The following is a 23,380-nucleotide window of genomic DNA, read 5'->3' as shown; positions in this document are numbered from 1 at the left end:
AGCAGATCTTTGGCTTGCTTTTCATCCCGGGACTAGCAGGGAGGAGGTCAGAGAGGAATGACAAAAAGAGCTTTTTGAAGAGAGCCCAAAGAATCTGACTGTGCTCCCAGTGTGGAGATTTCTTTTGCTCAAAGCTAATAGAAAGGTAGAGTTGAAACCAAATTTATGGGAATAACTCTCTGGTTTTACTTTACATATTAAACAATTAATTGTTTTGGTATAAACTAAGAAAGGCTTTCCAATGTAACTTTTGGTCTGGCAAGAGCTGCCTGAAGCTAATCTGCAGAAAAGCCTGCTCGCCCTCCCCCATCCCTCCCACTTTTTGTGCAAAAGGGTTCAGCCAGCCTGGAAAAGAGGTAGAAAGAGGCAAAGCTCAGCTTCCAGTGGAAGTGTGAAATCCAAGAAGTATGTGCTCTGTATTTCTCCTCTGAAACATATTTCCCAGTTGTTTAGTTTGCTCCTGTGCCAGTGCACTGAGACAGAGGTAGCTTCATTACCCTTTTGAGCCAGAAAATTCACAAAATATTTTGGCTACTCTCTGCACCTTATTAACAGAAGCTGGACTTTCCTTCTGCTGCTGGCAGGGCAGGGTGCTGGGAGTGTGTGATCAAGGCATTTCAGCGGCTGTCACCAACATTCTCCTGAGGCTGGCAGTGAAGGATTCCTCCTGGATCCCGAATAGGGGTTTGCTGTGGCTACTTACATTGGAAAGCCACAAAAAAGGGAAGGAGGTGGGGAGAAAAAAAAAGAAAGCAGGTCAGAAAGGAATCTAAAAACACTAGCAAGCCTGAGTTCCTTCACCTCTAAATATTAAACATTTCTTGCAGAAATACAGAACTCATAGACTGAAACATATCTCCTAGAAAACTGGGAATAATGGACTCATCTGCTTTGTTAGTGTATTTTCTTTGGCAGCTCACTTTCTCTGGCTTTAAAGCTTTGCAACGTGGGGAAAGAGTAGGCAGAATAGCTCCAGCTGCTGTTGCAGCTCTCCTCAAACTGTAAAACTTTGCTTTTCCCTAGTCTTCCAACAAGCAACACAGCAGCATTCTGACATAAAAATATAATTTAGAAAGTATCCAAACCATAGAAGGCCAAATCTTGATGCTCTGTTGGTTCCTATTAAATAGCCAGTACTAATCCAGGTGGATTTTTCTTGTTATTAACTGAGCAATACTGACCTTTGCCCTTGCTAATTTGACTCAGAAAATTCCCCACGAGTCTGTCCCAGGAATGCCCAGAGGTCTGGCTGCTGCAGAAGGTGCCAGCAGGAGCACAGCAGAAATACTGCTGGAGGAAGGGCATTTACAGCATGTGCAAAAGATATGTAGGACAGAGTGTGTTAGGCAGATGAAAATTAAAAGGGTGTGGTTATTGTCCAACTGAAAGATGAGTGATGTTTCTGTGACCTAAGAGGAAGTAATAAATGCTGGGTTTAGCCTTCTAGTGAAGAAATGGCTTGTTCACCTGCTGCTTCACAGGCTGCATCAGACTTCCACCAAAATCTGATCACCACCACTACAGAGTGAGTCTATGGAGAGCTGGGTAACAACTCTGCCAAGGAGATTGTGCCAGTTCCCCTCACAAGTGCTGTCACAGATCCCACCAGACCCTGGAATTTCTCATTACCTCACATGCCAGCAAATCCTTAGAAGTGCCTTCACTTTCCAGCTACAGAGATAGAAGCAAGTAGGGGATCTGAATAAGGTTCTGCAGCTAAGGGGATCTCTCTTCAGATACAACACTTTGCTAAATATTAGATCCCATCTAGAGGTTTTGTTGGAGCATCCTTTCTAGGAATATAATTTTTAATCTGACAGATTTCCACAACATTTGACCTGAAGAAGATTGTGATTTATGGACACATACCTCATTTGCAAATTTTTATCTGAGTAGTTCAGGTAAACATCCACCTAACCTGGAGAGCTTAGGCATTAGGACATGTATCTGGATTACCTGTGCACAGCTGTTCATGTTCACCCATCAAATCCCAGATCCAGCTTCTTTTCTCTATTTAGCATACTCTTGTCTCTGTTTTCATTTTAACACTCTTTTATGTGTGATGTTTCTATCAACACTTACTTCAATATCCTTCAGTGGAGAGAAGAGTCCCTGTCACACCTTTCACGTATGAATAAGCTTGGTAACTGAAAACACAATTACGAGGTTTAACTTTGCTTTTTGCAAAAACAAACCAAAGAAAGTCAGGAGGTTAAACAGCTACAGTTGAGGGTACCTTGCTGAGCTGCAATAAAAAAATAAAAGATCATTCTGAACACATATTTTTTATTAAAAGAGAATGAACATAAATTACAGCTGCTGACCATGTAGCCATTCTTTTTATGAGGTGTTTCCCTATACCCATATATGATTTCCACATATAAATTCCCTGTTGGATTGAAAACTCCTCACATGAAACTGCTGCTTTTCTTAATAAATTGTCCACAGAATCAGTATTTCATTTCGGATGTAAAAAGTTCATTAGGGAAAAAAAAGCATCCCCATGTCCTGGTGGAAAGCAATACCAGACACTATTCAAGCTAAAAAAAGATCTGCCTGCAGATTGTGTAGCATTTTTCCTCTGGTTTTCTATTTAATTATTTTCCATAATTTAATAAAATCCAATATAACATAGCATACTATAACAGTGCCTGCAGTAACAACCACTTAGTCCAGAGAAGAAAAAAGCAAATCTGTTCCATTGAGGATTTCAGCATTTTGAGTTTTGTTTCCTTTAAAACTTTTTTGAAGAAGGGCACCTAGCTCTGAAACAGTGTGAGCACAGAGACCCTGAACTCCTCTGCTCTGAAGGAGCTTGTTTTATGGATTGCCCTCAAACCATGCACTGTGGAAGCCTGGAAACTGCTCCAGGTCTGCCTACTGAGGGCTTCTCACCAGAGAAAATCACTTCAACCAGAATCAGATGTTCCATATGGGGTGCTCAGCTGTAAATCTGAGAAAGCACTAAAAGTACAAAATTGTAAAAAATGTCCCCAGAAAATCCACATTGATGGTTACCTTTGTTTCTCCATGCAGAAAAGAGGCAATGCTGAACTAACCCGGGTGGCCATGGATTCAGGGTCATCTGCTGCTGCTCTCACTCTGGAAGCACAGCTGTCTCCTCATGACACCAGGGAGCTCAGCAGAGACTGGGTGAAGAATGTGCTCCTAAGAGATTCCCCCTTCCCCAGAAAAAGGCTTGGTTTGACAAAGTGCTGGATGTGTGTCAGAACCTGACAGAAGGGGGACATTTTTAGCAACACTTCGCTGAACCAGTGTGCCAGAGTGTGGTCCCCAAAAGCACAGTTGCTTTCATTCCCATAATTTACTTTCATTTGTCTTTTTCAAAACCTTCCCTAATTAAGCTTAATTGCCATGCAGTCACACATTAGTGCAACATTCTGTCCACTTATGGACCACCCATAAAATCCTTCATAGCATTAATCCCGGAAAGTGGTAGACAGCTTGTTTTGTTTTGTTTTCTAATGTGCATAAGTGCCTATAATGCACAGCAATGGCTTTTTGGAACTGATACTTGACTGATTATCATGAAAAAGATTCTTAGTTTATGTCAGAAAATCAGAGAGGTCAGAAGGGTGTTTGTGTTTTGGGAAAAACAAGCCTTTATGATGATTTGGAGTCTAGGAACTCTGGTGCGGAACTCAGGCCTGGAAATTCCCACTTCTTTGTTATATTTAATTCCTTCTTAGGACAGTTATGAGTTAGACCATAACGATTTGGACACCTTTGGCTTTGGGAGTTAGTCAGGTCCTCTGCCTCACTTAAGTCTTCAGTGAATCTTCATCCTAAAAAGCAGTGATCTCATGCAACACATGCAAATGATCATTTTAAAATATGGACAAAGGGCTAGTCTGGAGGATGCTTCTAAATAGATTGTAGGAGCTGAAACCTAACAGAATATTTAGAAATAGTAAAACAAGAACACACAATCACAGGGACGTCAGCTGAAATATTCTTGCAAGCAGCTGATTATTGATAATTGTGGTATATCTGGGTGCAATAACTCCCATAATGTAGAAGTCAAGAAGATGCTTGAATTTCTAGGATGCTGAAGCAAAAGATGCAAGTACCAGGTACCTCAGAAAAGTGTTGGGTGGGCTGAAAATTCACATGACTAGAAGGATCACAAACCTATAAGACAAGAAAGAAGTAGTGTTAGAGAACAAATTCAAAACTTCTGTAGCAAAGAGACAACACCATAACTTATAGCAGAGAGATATAACATGAGGGAATTTCAGCCTCACTCACTTTGGTGAGAGACTCAGGGAGCTGGAGATCACACCATATGATTAAACTTCATTTACTATTTGCAGTGACATGGTTTCTGGGCACTGGACAATGCTAATATTTTTGCCACTGCTAGAAATACTTTTCTTCATCTAGAAATGGCAAAAAAGAAAGAGAAAGAGAAGAACAAAATTTAGGTCCAAGTAAACATTTCTAAATTTTTAGTAAATTATTCAGTTACATCTAGTACTTTACAAAGCTTTCAAGCTTTGTAGGATGTATACATTGGATAGGGAAAATGAAAGGAGAAATAACAGGAACTCTCTAACCAGCAAGGATTTGTTGCCCATGTAACTTATTAGCTAAGTTTGTCCAGTTTGTCCCACATACACACTACTGGAGATGCACATTTTGTGAGAAAAGTAGGGCTCTTACATTATGCCTGTGAGACAAAAGTACAATAAAGAACAGGAGATACACAAATTATTGTCTGTGAGTCCAGAGACAAGTTCTGATGATGATTTAATATTTTAATGTCAGGGAAAATAACTCCTTTCTGTCACACCTTATGAATTTCAAAACTAAGCAAAAATTCCCCCTACTTATAGCCTGATTACTATAAAAATGAAAATATATAACTTTTATTGTTTAATAAAAACTAGAAAATTTCATGTGATGCAAAATTTCTTCAAAGTTTCTTTCTTAAAACACACACACACAAACTCTCCTTGTTATCTAAATTGATAAGATCTTTGTCCCTTATTTACTGCCCAGCCCTAGCATTGTCTGAGTGGCAACAGCACAAAACAAACACTCCTGGGTAAACTGAAGTGACAAGCAAGCAAATAAAACAGAGGAAAGAAAATGAAAAGTGTGTACTTGCTCTGACAATTCTGCTGCAGGGTACTGAGGGTATCATAGCTGCATTGAGTTATTCCTGCAATTAATCCATCATTACAGGAAAAATATGACAATTATTAAAGAGAACCCCCCAACCCAGAAATGCTGGGATAAATCCTGCAATCCTACTGACATCACCAGCATCACTGTCAAGGAGAAACTGGTGTTCTTTTGTTCTGTTGAGTAGGAGTCCTTTGTTAAATTTCAAATTCTCTTCCAAACATTAACATATCTAGATGACATAAATGTAGCAGTCCTGGAGACCACCAAACAAGGGGGCCAGGCTGGTTTGATATGAGGCTTCTGCACTTCAGGTCCTCAGTGTCTGGGGTGCATCTTAATCCAAAGGGTATAAGCAGCAGGGATAGGATATGTGTGTTGTGGAATATGGTAATCTGGAATATCTTTGTGGGTATTTACTCAGGGAAAACATGGTGCCACCTCTGTGATTGCTTCTATGCATCTTTCTACTTGCTTTCCAAAATAAGCAAAATATCCAATCTCTAAAAATACTGACCACTAAAGAGTGCACAGTTCCTCAGGGAAATGAGGTTTCCACATAATTGTGTCATATGAATGTTTGCCTGTCATCTGCTTGCTCTTTGCCCCCAGTTTTAACTCCCTTTTACAGAAGGGCAGAGGTCTCAGTGAGTCAAGTTGTGACAAGTCCTGTGCAAGCTGGGGACAGCTGATGGCTGCACACACAGCAGTGCCACCCTGGCCATGGGCACAGAGCTCCCTGCCAGGTGCTGCAGGCACAAAAGATGGGCAGGATTGATGGTGGATGAGAGCTGGGAAGCAGACAGTGAGGCAGGAGAGACAGAAATCCATAGGAAATGAGTCCTCTCTAGCTTGGCTGCCTGGGGGCCAACTTGTTACTGATTTATACAATGATTTTCCTCTCAGTTCTTGAGTTCTACTGAAAATTATTTTTCTCGCCAGTGGTGCTTTCCAGGAACAGGCTGAAATGCCTGCTTCAAAACTCCTGACAGTATCATTTATTTGCTGGACAAGAGGGCACAGCAAACAAGCTTTTTCTTATGTTTTGCTTTAACCTTGCTGATGCCTTTTCAGTGAACTATGAGCCAAATTCCTCATTTCACTGCTTTAACAAGTGTGTAGATACTGACGTCTCCAATCCCACTTTCCCAGGTCAAGGTCATGTTTCATTAGAGACCAACTGAACCTGCAGAACTCTATTTTCTCATAAATGCTGGTCTCACTGATCTTAGTGGGAGAGCATGTGTGAGCTGGGGGCTTGGTACCCACCTGTGTATGTACATACTTACATTCAATTCAGAGATGCAGCTATCCTGATGGTTATAATTCTGTCCAATAGAATGCAATCATAAATACAGAGCCTGTTCCTATAGACTCACATTGAATGTGGCTAATCAAATAAAGTCAGTACTCCTGAGAGTAACAGAAATCCAGAGACACCAACAAATCATGATTAAAAGTGCAGGAAGCCTCATTAGGGAATGATTGCAGCTTTCCTACTTTGTTTTGCCTAATAAATATTTAATTTCTGCTACAGGTAGAAATAAGAATAAGTTGAGGCTTAAAAAAAGCATTTGTCCTAATGAAAGTATTTTGCTTGCTAATAGTATTACCACCCAGTGAATAACAAAAGAACTCTGAGCTTCATTGATTTAAAGAAACCCCAGAACTATTCAGAAAACCAAATATGTATTTAGGGCACTAGGCAACAAACAGCAGCTACACCCTAGCATAGTAACACACATTCATGATTATATACAATGATACCATTTCATGGCTTCTCTGGATGAAATTAAGTTTGTATTTTCCACATCCAGTTCCTGTGATCTGAATACAGGCAAACCTAGAAATCTAGTCCAAACAAAAAGCAGCACCTTTTCACCTGGGAGAAAATAATAAATTCTCTCATCACTCAGCCACTGAGTTCATGGGGTAGTTTGGATATCCCTGGTGCAGACAGCAGGCAGGAGAAGGCTCCTCACTGCCCACCCTTGCACCCTCCTTGGCAGTCATGGAAGCCCACAGCTCCCCCCTGCACTCTGCCACTGATGGCATCTAGGTAAGGGAAAAATTACTGACATGAATTAACTGTCAATGCTTCCCTCAACATCTTTGGATTTATGCTGTGGCTGTGATGCCAATCTTTGATTTAGAGCAATGGTGCCTCATGTTCAGTAACTGACATCCTGCATCATCTTTCCAAAACTTTGGAAAGATCATCTCAAAACTAAAGTTTGAGTTAGCTGCAATAGCAGAGAGAGGATTTCTGCCATTGCTTGCACTCAAGCAGCCAGGAAGAGTTGCACTCACTGAAGGCAAACCCTAGCTGATGCAGCTTCTGACACAACTCTGTGTTTCCTAAAAATCACAGAGATCAAGAGATCAAGAAATAATTCCTATCTTCTAATAAGAAGAAAAAAAAAATTGATGCTGCTGTAGTTTAGGAAAATATAAAATTGATGACCTACTTCTGATTCTGTTTCAGAATTGCTGTAATGGTTTGCCTGCTCTCCTTATTGTAATGGTTTGTACCACTGCCCAGGAAAAATCTACTGCAGCAGTGTACTTCTTCATGATGAAAATTCCACATGAGTAACACTCAGGGATATTAGAACTAGCCTGTATGCATATGCACTTAGATTACAGATTTTAAAAACTAAAATAATTTAAAAAAATACCCCAGTAACTCTGTCTTGACCTTAATAAGCAGAGGAGTGTCACCAGTCTAGAAGTGTATAACTTTCATATCTAAATATATATGTATCTCTGTATAAATATTCATCTGAAGAATTTTATCTGCTTCAAGAATGCAAAAAAAAACAAAACAAAAAAACACCAAAAAAAACCCCCCAAAAAAACCCCACAACAATTCAAAGAGCCATTCTTTGGCCTTTAGGTGGACTTCAACAGTTAAAAATAGCTCAGAATCTAGAACAACACCGCAACCCCCAAAAAAACAAGTTATTCTTTGTGCTGAAGCCATTGCCCAACTTCCCAGCACTAACGCTGAGCCTCGCTGTGCTGCTAAGTACGGCAAAGGGCAGACGGAGCCGCGGCCGGGATCAGCTCCGAGGCTCCTGGAGCGGAACCAGAGCCGCGCTTCGGCCGCGTCGGGGCCTGTGCTGCCTGCCCGGGCAGCTCCGGGACAGAGCTGGGCTGCGCTCCCTGCTCAGGCAGCTCCGGGACAGAGCTGGGCTGCGCTCCCTGCTCAGGCAGCTCCGGGACAGAGCTGGGCTGCGCTCCCTGCCCTGGGCACAGCCGGGATCCGGCGCTCCCTGCCCTGGGCACAGCCGGGACAGAGCTGGGCTGAGCTCCCTGCTCAGGCAGCTCCGGGAACAGAGCTGGGCTGCGCTCCCTGCCCTGGGCACAGCCGGGATCCGGCGCTCCCTGCCCTGGGCACAGCCGGGACAGAGCTGGGCTGAGCTCCCTGCTCAGGCAGCTCCGGGAACAGAGCTGGGCTGAGCTCCCTGCCCTGGGCACAGCCGGGATCCGGCGCTCCCTGCCCTGGGCACAGCCGGGACAGAGCTGGGCTGCGCTCCCTGCTCAGGCAGCTCCGGGAACAGAGCTGAGCTGCGCTCCCTGCCCTGGGCACAGCCGGGATCCGGCACTCCCTGCCCTGGGCACAGCCGGGACAGAGCTGGGCTGCGCTCCCTGCCCTGGGCACAGCCGGGATCCGGCACTCCCTGCCCTGGGCACAGCCGGGACAGAGCTGGGCTGAGCTCCCTGCCCTGGGCACAGCCGGGACAGAGCTGGGCTGAGCTCCCTGCCCTGGGCACAGCCGGGATCCGGCGCTCCCTGCTCTGGGCACAGCCGGGACAGAGCTGGGCTGAGCTCCCTGCCCTGGGCACAGCCGGGACAGAGCTGGGCTGAGCTCCCTGCCCTGGGCACAGCCGGGATCCGGCGCTCCCTGCTCTGGGCACAGCCGGGACAGAGCTGGGCTGAGCTCCCTGCCCTGGGCACAGCCGGGATCCGGCGCTCCCTGCTCTGGGCACAGCCGGGACAGAGCTGGGCTGAGCTCCCTGCCCTGGGCACAGCCGGGATCCGGCGCTCCCTGCCCTGGGCACAGCCGGGATCCGGCGCTCCCTGCCCTGGGCACAGCCGGGACAGAGCTGGGCTGCGCTCCCTGCCCTGGGCACAGCCGGGACCCGGCGCTCCCTGCCCTGGGCACAGCCGGGACAGAGCTGGGCCCGGCCAGTCCTGCGGGGCAAACCGCAGCCGCTGCGCTCTGTGATTTCACTCGGGGGAAGCCAGAGTTCCAGGAACAGCAGGCTCTGTTTTGGGAAGGGACAGACCCTCCGGACCCACAGAGCACTGTGGGAACTGTTCTGGCGCTTTTATTCCCACTGAGCAGGCCTGTTCCCCCAAGCAGACCCAAACACTTCCATGAACTCTGTATAAATAAGGTTATAAAGCTACTAATGTTCTTTAACTATGAAGAGATAATACTAACCATGAAACCTGAGCGGCCTTTTCTTGTCTCCTGCACATATGAAAGATGGCATTAAAAGAGATTAGTTTAAACCACTTGCAATTTCCTTTATGCAATAAAAGATTTTCTTTGCTTGGAATTTTCCTATTTATGGTGTGTATTTGGACTCAGTATAGCATAATACTTTCCTCAGTATCCCTGCTTTTAATGATGCTCACAGCATTTGAGCCATTCATCAAATTTGACAACTGAAACAGCTAGGAGTTAATGGGAGCATGAGCAGTTTGACAAACACAGTCTATTTGACAAGGCTGAGGTCAGGACTAAAAGAACTGCTCTTGGTTAAATAAATAGAAAAGCAACAAAGTAAAGCAAAATCTCTGCAGCCATTTATCAACTTTAAAAGCCTTTTGTTATAAGAAACACTAAGTGAAACTGCACACAGAGATGGGAATTAAAAGGGGTTGGAAGAATTCAGCTGGCTTCTTTTTTAGGTGAAATTAAAAAGCTCAGTTAAAACTGAGGGATTATGTCCATAAAACTGACACACAGCTACATAATACCTAAACCTTCACTTTAGAGCTGCCTGCTTCTGAACTGACTCACTATTTTAAAGAACCCAGGCTTTTCCTAGCTAACAGATTGATTTGGCACTGAAAGTAGAGCAGTGTCACAAGAGATGACTTTGCTGACATCTGCAGAGCTGGAGAGCTCAAGGGCACAGCTGAGACTCCATCCATCCATTGCTGCTTCCATAAGGAATTTACCTGATAGCAACCTGTGCAAGGGCCCTTGTAGAGAGCCTGCAAAGTAACAGAGCTTTGCATTTAGGCACAATATCGCCTGTAGGAAATTCCTGGATGTCAAATGACTTCTGGAAGCTAATAATTAGTGCAGCCTCTAACTTCCTGGCTTTGCTTGGTTCATGGAATTTTTCAATTTTTTCTTTTTTCACTTGGGGAGATTGGTTTGGGCTCATCTGGTTTTTGCTCTATCCAAGACTCCAGAGGTTCTAGGAAAGATAGAAACACTGAATCTGTTCTTGTACTTCCTGATTAAAGAGGCTTTCAGAGCATTGCAGCACACTTAGAGAATAAAGGATAATTTCTCTAATTCAATTTTTTTGTTTTTGAATGAAGTTCACATTGGCAAGCAAAATCAAATCCTTACTGTTGTGGGTTTGGTCTTCCATTCTATATACCAAAGGTGGTCTCCAGCCATTAAAGTGTTGACTTCAATGAGAACAAGACTGACTTTCCTGTGATTCAGCTCTCATGCTCTTTAAATTTGGGAATGCTATTATTCTCATGACCAGATAAGACAATACAAATTTAAGCACAGAGAAATTCTTAGATAATATAGCTGTGCAGAATATTTTCTGATCATTTTCCTACCATCATGTTATGTAATAATTTCTATCATTGCCCAGAAACCAACATTACCATTAGGGAATTTCCATCAGAAATAAGTAATTCAGCAAAATTCAGCACACTTTTGCAGTCCTAAAAGTTTCAGGAAAAGTCTTTATGGCTTGGGGCTGGATCTGTTACCAGATGAAAAAATACCTTTTCTTCAGAAGCTTTTCTACCTTTTCTATTGCTTTCATGCTTTTATGACTATTGGCACTTTAGAGATAATAAAGAAAAAAGGCAGGTATTGAGTCATAAAGACAGCAGAATGACTATAAATAGTTATAAAATTAACAGATTAATTTTGTGCATCTTGTTTCTTTAATAACTTTTCTTTTTTTCTTTCATAAAGCAATTTGTACATCTACATGATATACATAACAACTCCTATTGCTCTTGGAAAATAATGAAAGACTTCTTTTCCTGGAAGTGATTGATTATAGTCTGGATAAATGAAATAATTTTCCCTCCTCTCTTCTCATTATGCTTTGAGCAAAACACCCATTACAGGAGTACTGTGCAGGCATTTGGAGCTAGGAAATGCATTCCATTTAGCCTGTCAAACACAGTTTAATTCCTGTTGCAACTCTGCCTCTTTTCCAAACCTCCTTTTCAAGACTACTCTAATATAACCTAATTTTGACAGAGCATTCTGGACTCTGGGCAGCTCTGACTCTTGAGCTCTTTTCCATCTGGAATGGTTTTTTCATTTGCTTAATACCAGAGCTTTCTGGTTTGTTTGGTTTAGTTGTTTTGTAATATACAACCTACAGTCATCTTATAAAATAATTTATAGCACTCATTTGGCCTCCTTTTTGGAACTTTCTGTTTGGGAAAGAAAATCAAAAATAATCAAAGCAAACTCAACCCTAGTTTTCCTTTTAATAAAAATGTTTTTACCCAAAATACTGGTGTGGATGTCTGAAGATTGAACTCTCCTTTCCAATGTCAACAACACAAATGTTTTTTCTAATGGACATAATTGGTACTTTGTGTCATGGCTGCATTGTATTTGGGGGGAGGGGGTCTTTTTCTGTGTTGAAAGCCATAAAAATATAATAAAAATGTTCAGTGGGACAAAAATTAAGTGATAGGATTTTATCTTATCTTCAGTAAAGTGGAATACTGGAACAGACCAAAAGAAATGTAACCTTATTCTTAAGATGGAACTTCATGGGTTCATGTAGAATATACAGAAATTTCATTATTCATATATAAAGAATATAACATATTTTTTTACTGATGTAATAACATAATAGTGAGGTTTGGATTCAAAGATTCAATAGATCTTTTACAGTTTCATATCTCTCGTAAATGTTTTGTGGATGGAATTATTTCTCATTGCTATACAAAGAAAATACCATTTCACAAAGGTGGGTTTGTTATCTACTTGAATATTGGTAAGCTTTCTTTGTTTTTGTGATCTGTCTTCAGCATAGTGCTTAAGGAAATCAACCCTATTCATGTTTTGCCCTCTTTTCTTAACCAAATGGAGTTGGTACTGAGAGATTTTCACTGCAACAATAGAAGTCTCCTCTTTAGACTAGTCCCGGAGAAGTGGAGGCTAAGTGGATCAAGAATCTATTTTCACTTTACAACATTACTGCAAGCAAGTAATAATAATAAAAATAATGTCAGCAAAGTCATCATTAGAGATGGTGGTGGTTCTCCATAGCTGGTATATGAGAAAAACCCCTGGATAAAAAGCAGCTTGCACAAATCATGAAGAGTAAGGGAGACAGAAGGACAGAGCAGTTTAGGAGAGTCCTGCTCTGACCAACCCCAGGGTAGCACTGTCAGACCCTTAATTTGTCCCCAGATCAAGAACTAAGAAAATTTACAAGATATAAAATATGAAGTGCATCTTTCTGGTTTTGAGGAAGCACTATCTCAATTTTTCTTGTATTTTACTTTAAGAATAGTAATCCAGTACACATCAAACACACTGTTTGCTACCTCTATAATTTAGTGCATTACTAGAAAATACTACTTTTGTGCCAGATCAGGTTATGTTGAGTAATAAATCTTTTTTTTAAGATATGTGTCTGTAAATGCACTTTTTCAGTGAGAGAAACCATAAAGGAAATTTCCTGGACTGTTACTGATCTCCTAACAACTACTCAAAGTGCTACATTAGAAGCTTTTACTGTTCATGCTGCACAGGCCACAGAGCTGTGCTCAAGTCAGGCATCTCCCTTGTCAATCTTGCTGCTATTTATTGTTATTAAAGTCCAGCAATGTGCTGGGTCTTGTCACACTGCCAACAGTGGCAGCCCTTTCCTACATTTAAGAAGCCTTCTGAGTTTCAATTTTACTAAAACTTTTAAGTCACAGAGAGCAGGTAACGACAGACACTAGGTAAAAATTTTGAACTTGGGGTGTGGAAACAAAGTGAGGAAATAAAAAGACACAATTTAATAGAAGAAAAGAAAGGGCAAATTCTTTCTTTTTTGGATTTCATTTACCTTTTTTTTTTCCTTTGAGTTTTTTGGTGTTATTCCCTGCAGGACAAGCCATAGAGTAGGATTTTACTCAAGAGGAACAGAATAGTATCCACTGCTTGCTATTGCCCTTCACTGTCTCTAGGCAGCATGGATGGACTGACTCTTCAAATGGGATGTGAATATATCCCAATATATCACAAATGGGATGTGAATATAAGTGAGAGGGACTGCACACACATGGTTTCTCTGAAATTGTCACAGAGATGAAATTCTTCTGAGTAGGTGAGGATATATGATTGCAGATACCTTTAAAGCTGCAAGCAAATAAATGGAGACCTTTCCTGGTCAAACTGTCTTTCAGCCCAGTTTACCTGGTTTCTATGGCAAGTCATACTATGACCTCTTCTTTTTCATCAAAACATGATTGGGTGGGGGTATCATTATTTGACTCATCTAGGTATTGACAATATATCAGTATTGTCCACAGAAAATGAAATTATTGTTAAAGATTTAAATGATGGGATGATGTTTAAAGTGCTTTTTTTATGACAGCAGCCAGAGAGAGCTTCTTTCTCAGAACTATGCTACATAGTCACAAGAAATTATTTGCTTTAACCTCAAAATATTTTGTAGCTTGAAATTTTCAGCCAGACTGCTGTAATTTTATAACTTAATTATGGTTGCCTTCTTAGAATAAGAAACATTTATTAAATGAGTTAGACATTGATCTAGATTCATTTAATGTAAAAATTTACATAGAAATTAGTGATTTGAGATGGTAATCACTTCCCCCCTCCTTAATCTATTCTGTTAGGTCAATTAATGTGGTCTTTAGAGACTACTTGCCCTTTGAGCCAGATCTGAGAAAGACCAGAGCAAAACCAGGCTGCAGTAAAAGACATTCTGCAAGGATGCTGGCACTTGGGTCATGTGTTAGAGCTCTGAAACCTTTCTTAATGTACTGCAGATGTTACTAAGCTTTGAGCCTTTTTAGCTGTGTTTTCATTTACTGTTTAGGTGGTCACTGTGTTACAGTGTTGCCAAGAGAGCTTTTGAATCAGCTTAATATAAGAATTAATTACATTCATTTGTTCAGAAGTAACAGAAAAGACTTAAGGGTCAAAATATCAACTGAGGGCAAAATATCCTGAATTCAGTGGCTAAACCAACAGACAGGACACAGTTCATCCCCTTAGCAAACAGTTTTTATTTGTGTGCAAAATTGTCACTGCTGGTTAACCCACTGAGGTGTTTGGCTGGAAGAGAACTGTTACACCTGGAGTCTCCAGAGTCAGTCACAAAACAGATGTTCCAGAGAGACTGAAAAATAGTATTAAGTAGAGACCCATAAAAGCTTCCTTTTCCTTGTACCCAAACCTTTCCAGTCAGAGAAAACCGTGCTTACTGTATTTCTACTGATATTTGTATTTTTTAAATTCAGTTCTCAGCCTTCACAGCTGTTGTCTTTAGGAGGAGTAGGGAACTGAATCCTTTTGTGCACGAAAGGCAAAAAACCCTGGGACAAAGATTTTACCAAACACTGCTTCTCCTTGGAGTGTTAGATGGAAGTGTGACTTTTTGGAAGTGTGACAGGCATTTTGCCTGTAGCTGCAAACACAGCTAAGAAATCTTATATTGAGTTCAATGGAACTTTTCCTTATTTTACACACCAGGGCACTGCTGATGTTCAAACTACTGTCACTGTTCTTTTGTGCTGCCAAGCAGTCCCCAGAGGTTTTGTGTACTAAATCAGGCTCATTTGAGAGGAATTAATTTAAACACCAATAACCTGAGCAAACATTGGAGGAAGCTGAAGGAGCATTAGAAAACATCCAGGAAAAAAAAAAAAAGAAAAAGGCTGCTGAAAATTTATTGTCCCTAGTTCTGTTAATAAAATAGGCTACTGAGCTCATTCTTCTGATTATTTTTTCTTACAAGGGAGAGGGGTGGTTGGAAGGAGAAAGTGACTCTAATCCAGAGGAATATCCTAGTGAACAACTCCAAAGCATCTGATTTTAGTATTAATAGGGATATCCTTCAGAGAATGATACAAATGTAAAACCTGGGGCCTGCTGCACCAAAAACTCTGGCTATAACTTCATCCAATTAAAAAGTAACATTTTACCTACAACCCAACTCTGGTTTTGTGTAAAGGACTGTACAAGCTGCAAAGAAAGGAGGAAGTCAAGTAATTATATTGTAATAGAAGCACAGTACAGTTCAAACCAATGACAAATGCAAAATTATTCTTATATTTGCCTGTTCAATCAGAAATTCAGAAATAAATCTGTATTTACAAAGAAATTAGTGACAATCCAAACGTGCATACGTGTATTCCTTTGAGAGAGACTGTGTGTATCATGCACACAGGCCATAAAAATATTCTACAAACCATTTGCAATCGAGCCCTCAATCTCCTGCCACATATGAAAGTCAGATCAGTGTTAACTCAATGGTCAAAACTGTGTTGGGAGAGCAAATATCAGTTTTTCTTATAACATTTATCTGCCTTGGTCATGAAAGATCACCCAAGTACTAGAGCTGAAAGAAATACTAGTACAAGAATGTTTTATGCCAAATCTCAAAGCACTAGCACAAAAGAGTGTAATTTATCAGATGCAAAGGAAAACACTATCTGACAGTGCTACAAAAGTACTACTATTCATTACATATCTAAAGGCTACTGATCAATAGAGAGCACTATGCTCTTTCATTCAATAGGTTCAAGCTTAACTGATTTTCATGGCTTCTTGAGTGCTTTTATGACTAACAAGGCATGATCCACATAGTGCTTTGTCACCCATTTGCAAATAATCTAATAAAGTGACAGTAATAAATCACAAGTATCATTAATAAACCACCATCAAACAAAGCAGCACACTGAAAACAATGTGGAAAATGCACAGATAATTCTCCAACTACTTTGGGGAGTAAACAGGCTAAACACACAGTACTACTTCAGAGCTGTGAGTTCAATTCATAGTAAACATATACATCTGAGCTGTTAGTGATTTCCTATTGCAGTTGGCAAATATTGCTTCTATGTTTCCTCAGGACAGGTTCATATAGAGAGAAAAAAGAAGAGAAAAGGAAAAAAGAGATGAGAGAAAACAAAATCAAATTGAGTAAACCAATGCTTGGAACACAAGGATATAATCAGCTTGGTGATGCTTGTATGCTGTTAAAATAACATTTTATGCCTGTTTACTTTATAATTTTGTACCTCATAAATACCTACAGTAGCTAAAACTGTCAGTGGTGCCACTTCAAAGGGCAGTGGCCCTAGGAACAAGATCTTTGAGGTTTGGCCTAGCCACAGTGTGGTTAAAGTTATGACAATGTTTCTTTAAATCTAAAATCTAGCTGCCATAAATCCATGAAAAGCACACATACCTTCAAATATGGAATTCAGGATTCATTTACTTACCCTTCAGGTGTGGATTTAATGAAAGCTGGGCATTTAACATGGTAACAAGCTTCTACAGACTTCACAGAAAAATCCAGCTCCAAGGTACATAGAACAGCAGCAAAGCAGTCATTTTGACTCCATCATCTCTACAAAAAATTCATACAAAGAGCAAGTATTTACTTGAGGTGGAATCCTAGAAAAAAACTTGCAGCTGTCACACAAGTTATGGTTGAGGTGAACTCTAGACCTTAATAGCACTTTCCTCTATAGTGAATAGAAAGTCAAATTACTTAGCTTTGGATCATCCTGAATGAAAAACTAAAAAAATTGTTTCTTTTCCTTTACTTCCCAAATTTAGCAGAGAAGTGTTACAATTACAAGGGGAAGTCAGCTTCCCTGGAATTTTTGCTCTGACCAAAATTTTTTGTAAATACCACAAGAAAGCTTTTGCCTGTGATATTTTCAAATCAGTATTTTAAGGCTTTCCTTCTTCTGATAAAAGGATGAATTCTTGAACATCAATGTAAATCAAATTCCAAATAAAATCTTTAGGTGCTTTTCAACCACTTCTCTGGTGATCCTTGAGCAAATAAATGTTTGTGTCAGTGGCATGAGGTAAAATACATGATTAGAGCCAATACTAAAACCATCTTTCCTCTCAGCCTCAGAAACAAACTTTGATTCAATACCAATAGCCATGGAAAAGAAATAAATTTGGTGGTGGCTAATAGCAGAGTGAATAAGGGTTTTCTCTCTGAGGACCAGAGGACTAAACCTTGGTTTATTACAGCAAAAGGGACAGGTATTACAGATGATTATTTACAGGCCAAACTCCCAGACTCCAAGGTAAACCATTCCCTTTTCATCTATTTTGGAAAAATACACATCCTAAATAAATACTTAGTTCTTCTCTTTTAAGGAGGAGGAAAACTGGTGAGGCAGAAGTGAGGAGGAGCTGAGAGTGGTAAGGAAACCACTGAATTGGAGGGAGGGGAGCTCCCAGCAAGCCCTTTTGGCACCTTGACAAGCCCAGCTCCTCTCTGTAGCAGCCTGAAACAGAACTGATGTCCCCAGCAGCTGCCACATCCCAGTGTCCACATCTGGGAGTTTTAAATGGGTGCCTGGGGAGCTCTCTTTAGAATACCAACACTGAGACAGCAGTGGGACAGGGGCTTACCCCTCCCAGGAAAATGCTGCGGCATGTGGGGCCACAGCAGCAGTTCCCACAGCCATGAACTGGACCTCAGTATCTCTGCATGGATTTAAGGAAAGCAAAACACTCTTGCCCAGTTTAGTGCTTCTAGATACTTTGCATTTTACCAAAGGAAATTACTGGTCAAAATTCTTGAGAGAAAATGTATTGATATGAAAAACAAACAAACAAACAAACAAACCCCCACATTTATTAAAGAAAAAAAGAAGAAAAAAAAGGAGGCCCTAAGGAACTTATTGTTAACAAAACAAACCTGAAGCTTAAAGTCAGTGTCACCGTCACACCTCTTATTCAGCATGTGACTTTGTGACTTTGTTATTTTCTTATTCAGAGGTCACTGCTTACTTTAAATGTGACTTCAGCTTTTGGGCAGAGATGGCCCTGGGGGCCAGATACTCAGCTGAGTAACAGACAGATAGAAATGGATATTTAAAAATTGCTAAAATGTCTAAAAACATTTAGTGAAGAGTGAGGTTGCCTGCTGACATTGGACCTGCACATACTTCCTATACAATCATTTGTTTTAAAAGAGCGTCCTTCCTTAGTTTCATTCACATAAGCCATGGAATTACTGCTTTTTTTAATGCTTATTCCTGTATCCTCAAATGCTTATTCCTATATCCTCAAATTACTGCTTTTTTGATGCTTATTCCTATATCCTCGAATGAGTTGAGTCCCCTAAATCTTAGGTCTTTTCTTCTCAGGATGAGCTTTTGATTACAGTTACAGTCATCTCTCCTTTCTCCTACTTTTCTTCTTTTTCCTTCCTTTCCCTTTAACAGAAGGTTAAAAGAGATTATGTCTCGGCAATTCCCACTCAAAGACAGCAACAACACCCATTTAAGACTCCCATCTTCCCAATATCTTCCAGCCGGGCCTAAAGTATGCAAAGGAACTAACTTATTCCTCCTGTGCAGAAGACAAGACAGGAACGAGAGCTAATTTAAGCAGCCCCATCTCCTTTCCCTGCCCGAGTTTCACCACGGGGCTTTGATATTTCCGCCAGGGCTCTTGCTCCCGGAACCCCTCCATGCCGATGCCGATGGCGAGCAGGGCTGCGGCCGGAGAGGGCAGAGGCCCAGCTCGGCCCATGCTCGCCCTCTCTGATCCCCAGGCTCCGGCGTGCTGCCAGCTTGCTCCGGGCTGACACTCGCCCCTTTCGGGGGCCCACACAAGGCTCCCCGTGCTGCTGAGCCCCGGGAATGCCGGGGGGCTCGGAGGGGCAGCGTTTGCAGCGGCCGAGGCCTGACCCGCCCGCCCCGGGACTCGGGGCCGGCTCTGGCTCCAATTAAGGCGGCGTGGAGGGGGATCCGACACGGGTTAGGGCAGGGTCTGCCGGACCCACGCTCCTGTGGCTATGCTGGAAATGAATTCCCACATATGTGCTGCAGATGGGCCACGGCCCCTTTTCCAGGCTGCAGCCTGCAAATAAGCTTAGTAGCAGCTGGGGAGGGGAACCAGCAGAGCCTCGTGTGCTTTAAAGGGTTCTGTGTTTCTGCATGTGGGAGTATCCCCTCCCCTCTCTAACCCGTACAAAGCCTTCTATAAAGTCCCATAAACAAAGCTGTGGATATAATTTTGAATGAGAAACTTGCCACCAGGGAAAACGGTGGTCAGGAAAACACAACATACCTTTTTCTCAAAGAGGGTCTTTTGGTGTGTTTTCATAGATTAAAACCAGATTTGGTTGGTTTGAGCAAGCAGGCAAACTTCTGACCTTTTTTCACATAATAAACCATCCCTCTCCACCCAGCTCTGGTACCTAACCTGTCCTAAAATAGCCAAGTGCAGCATGGAGCCTGGAGGGAAGCCAGCCCCATCACCAGGTGCAGATGTTTGTCACCACAGCACGGGCATGGCCATCTCTGAGCCCTTGTGCCCTGCTCTGGATCCAATAAAGCAGCTGAATGTGTGATCAGCTTTGTGTTTTCAGGAACTGGTCCTCAACCAGACCCAAAATCAAACTTTTACAGGAATGCTTCTCTGGATCAGTCCCATAGTGCTCAGTACTTGCTGGTTTGGGATGCCAGTGTGCGCCAGAAAGGGTTGTGGCTATGAGACCAGGGAGTTTAAAGCAGAGCATGATTTTTACAGCTCCACATGGCATTCAAAGTTAGGGGAATCTGCATGATTATATTAAATTTAGCCAAGCAAAATCAAGTTGAAGAAAACTTCATATTTCCAAATCTCCTTTCCATATTTCCTCCTGGGTGCTTTTCTTCTTGGTTAAATAAATGCAATGAGATAAATATATTGACTTATTTGCAGAGACTTCTGCGCTCAGCAACCTTTGAACCTGGAGTTAAATAGATAATGCCAAAAAGGAGGTACCTGAATTATTTGAAAAGTCATTTTTAGGCAAAGCGTAGCAGGGTCTCTAACAAAATGTGAGCAGCCAGGTATGTCCCTGCACAGGTCTGCAGATGTGGGCAGGTAGGGAGAGAAGACAGGGTCTGGGGTGTTTGCACTGCCAGCCCTTCTGGGAGTGACCACTTTTTCCTCCTTAATGCCTTCAATTCCTGGCAACAGTGAGCACATGGGGAGATTTTAGGTGATGTGTACCTGGTTGCCAAGCAGACCACTCTTCAGTTTCTTATTCAAGAGGGTAGACAAATTCAAAAGCATCATCTCTCTACTGTTCTAGAGTAATGTAACAAACTTAACTTCAACTTCTTTCTTCTTTTTTTTTTTCAAGATGTAAATGTAGCAAAGAGGTTACTGATAGAAATGTTGAGACAGTTTTAAAGACAGAATCCATTTGTTGTCTAGATTTTCTCATAAAAAATGACTGTAAATTTGAGCTATTTAAGCAAGCATCAGTAATAGTCTCCCTGATGATTATGTGACTGCTGGAAAAACCACATTATTAATTCTGGATATTTTCTCTTTTAGCATTAAATTAGGAAGACAAAAAAATATTTAATTTTACAGCTTCTCTCAGTGGTTTATAAAATAAGAGTAGACCAAAATTGATAATCTGACTTTTTTTTTTGGTACTTTGGAAAGTTGAAGAAAGAAAAGAACAGGAAAGGTTGATACAAAAAAAACCTCCCCCTCCCAAATCAAACACAGAGAAAAGCAACAAGAAAAACAAAACATATTAAGGTAGTAGAGAATCTAGGGCCAGGAAGTCATCTCTGACCCACAGAATTTTTTGTTTTTTCTTCTTTCCCTAATTTTAAAACCCATTTGGGGTTTTCTAAGTATGTGGGCCAGTGTCTGTAAGGATGCCAGTGAAACAGAAAAAGGACTGAGGAACAGGCTGTTTTGAAGCCATAACTGCTCAGCTGTTTTCTGTTTGCTTTGGCTGTCAGAGCTGTGGTAGGTGTTTCCCATTCTGGTCTTCACACCTCTATTATGTTTGGATTGCATGGCAGAAATATTTCAGATGCTGTGGATGGAGGTTTCCTCTTGGCTCCAGGAAGAAGAGGTTCCAGTGTCCTCTGGATTTCCCCTGTGCTGATCAGGAGAATTCACCTACCATTACCAGGGCTTACCTTTGATACTGGTGTTGGTGCTTCCATTGGCTGCTCTAGCCTGGAGCAGGGACCTGTGAGCCTACAAAATTAAAAAAAAAATTAAAAAAATTAAAGAAAGAGACACTCAAATTTGATGGATGATAAAAACATCTTTTCATTTAAACCCATAAAAACTAACCTTCTTCTGGCTACTGCCCCGTGGAAGTCAAAGGTAACTAAGGCTCAGCAAAACCTGTCAGGATTTGTTCCTGGTGGCTCCACTCCAGGGTAAGAGTGTCACTGTTACACATTTCAGCACAAAATTTGCTCACCAGCTCATGCTCATTAAAGAGCTTGCAGTTCACATTATAAAATATTACTTATTAAAACTGCCTACAGAAAACACTTGGAAGCAGTGACCACACCAGCAATTCTGGACCTGTGTCATGAAAATATGAGCTTTAAAAGGGAGGGGAAAGAGTCCATTTTCCAGTGGCTTCCCACATCTGATAGCTTGCTGTCTGGTTCACCCTGACACACCTGGTCACCACAGAGATGGGTCTCCCCAGCAAAGGCAGAGTATTGAGTATTAGGGTTGTTTGTAACCCTATGCAGCCCTACAAAGCAGCCCAACAACCCCAGCTGGCCTTTTTTTTTTTTTTTTCCCTGTAAAACACACCACAGTAAGGGTAAACACTGCAAGTGCTGGAAGCAGAGGTTAGAGTTCAGAACAATTTAGGGATGTCAGTGCCCACACTGTGCCTGCCATACTTGATGGGGAGCTCCTCAGGAGAGGCTGCTGCTGGCATCTGCATTTCACTCTCAAACACACATCACATGTTTTAAACATTCTCTTTTGGCCCGCATTATGCTCGTCCTGCCTAAAACAGCTTGAAGAGTGTTCTAAAAATCAGAGGAAAAAAGGCATTGCCCCTCTAAATCTCCATGCTGTAGCCCTAACTGGCCTGACTGCCCTGCATCAGCTTCCCTCTGATAAAAGGTAGCACACATCTTCATTAAATACAACTCTTCCTTTTCTCTTTTTTCCTTCCGTTATTTTCCTATTTCCTGTCTAGCTCTCCTTCCATTTTATGTTATTATTTTATTTTGTTTTCTTTTATTTTCTCTTTAATTTCTGCCTGAGATTATTTTTCAATCTTTCTCTTTGTTACTACCTTTTCTCACAACCTTCTCTTTATTGCTACTACATTTTACTTGCATATCAACTCTCTCACCATGGCCTCTTTCAATTTACCTTTCTATCATTCCTTTTTTTTCTCTCTTACTCTTTAAATGACCCTGTCTCTTTCCCACTTTTCTATTTTCCATTTCTGTTTCCAGTAACATATTTTAGAAAATTATATTTTGATCAACTTCTTTATTTTTCCTCTGTAGCAAACTAGGTTAAATTCCTGCTCTTTTCCCGGAGGAAAAAAAAAAGACAGTGCAAAGATAGTGGAAAGATGAAGAATGTGGAGATGACATGTCAATGAAAAATACTAGGTTAGCTCACTAGTCATGTAGATATTGTCTAACACAGTTTTTTTGCAAAAGCCATCTTTCCAACATAACAACAATTCTTGTGTTTATTTTTGAGCCAGTCAGCGGCTATTTCTTAAAGTATCCTGAAAACACCTTATAATTCATACAGATAGAACAATTTTATTTTCTCTGGGGTGTTTCCTGCCAGTTCAATTATAACTGAAGACTGAATTTGGAGGCACCATTTGTGGCATACAGTGTCTAGAGTGCAAGTTTGTTTAGGACACTGATAACTCTTAAGTACACTTTATAGGAATTATGAACTACCTTAGCTATGATTTATAGCTATTTCCTCCCTAAATAGAACAGTAAATTGTTTCTGTGACTG

At 41.3% G+C, this 23,380-nt stretch overlaps 1 long non-coding RNA gene across 1 annotated transcript; it reads right to left on the bottom strand.

The window, feature by feature from the left end:
* Window positions 1–936: 936 nt before the first annotated feature.
* On the bottom strand, window positions 937–21,833 carry LOC139589025 (uncharacterized). The gene is made up of 4 exons (XR_011678914.1): window positions 21,550–21,833; window positions 16,858–16,985; window positions 4,270–4,400; window positions 937–4,152 (listed from the first exon to the last, which is right to left on the bottom strand). It is a non-coding gene; the product is annotated as an uncharacterized lncRNA (long non-coding RNA).
* Window positions 21,834–23,380: the final 1,547 nt, after the last annotated feature.

Source organism: Agelaius tricolor, unplaced genomic scaffold, assembly GCF_023055355.1.
Source record: "Agelaius tricolor isolate 1412-34295 unplaced genomic scaffold, bAgeTri1.0.p SCAF_1, whole genome shotgun sequence".
Lineage (NCBI taxonomy): Eukaryota > Metazoa > Chordata > Aves > Passeriformes > Icteridae > Agelaius > Agelaius tricolor.
The sequence above is the reverse complement of the archived record's forward strand: the minus strand, read 5'-3'. Positions and strand labels throughout refer to the sequence as shown.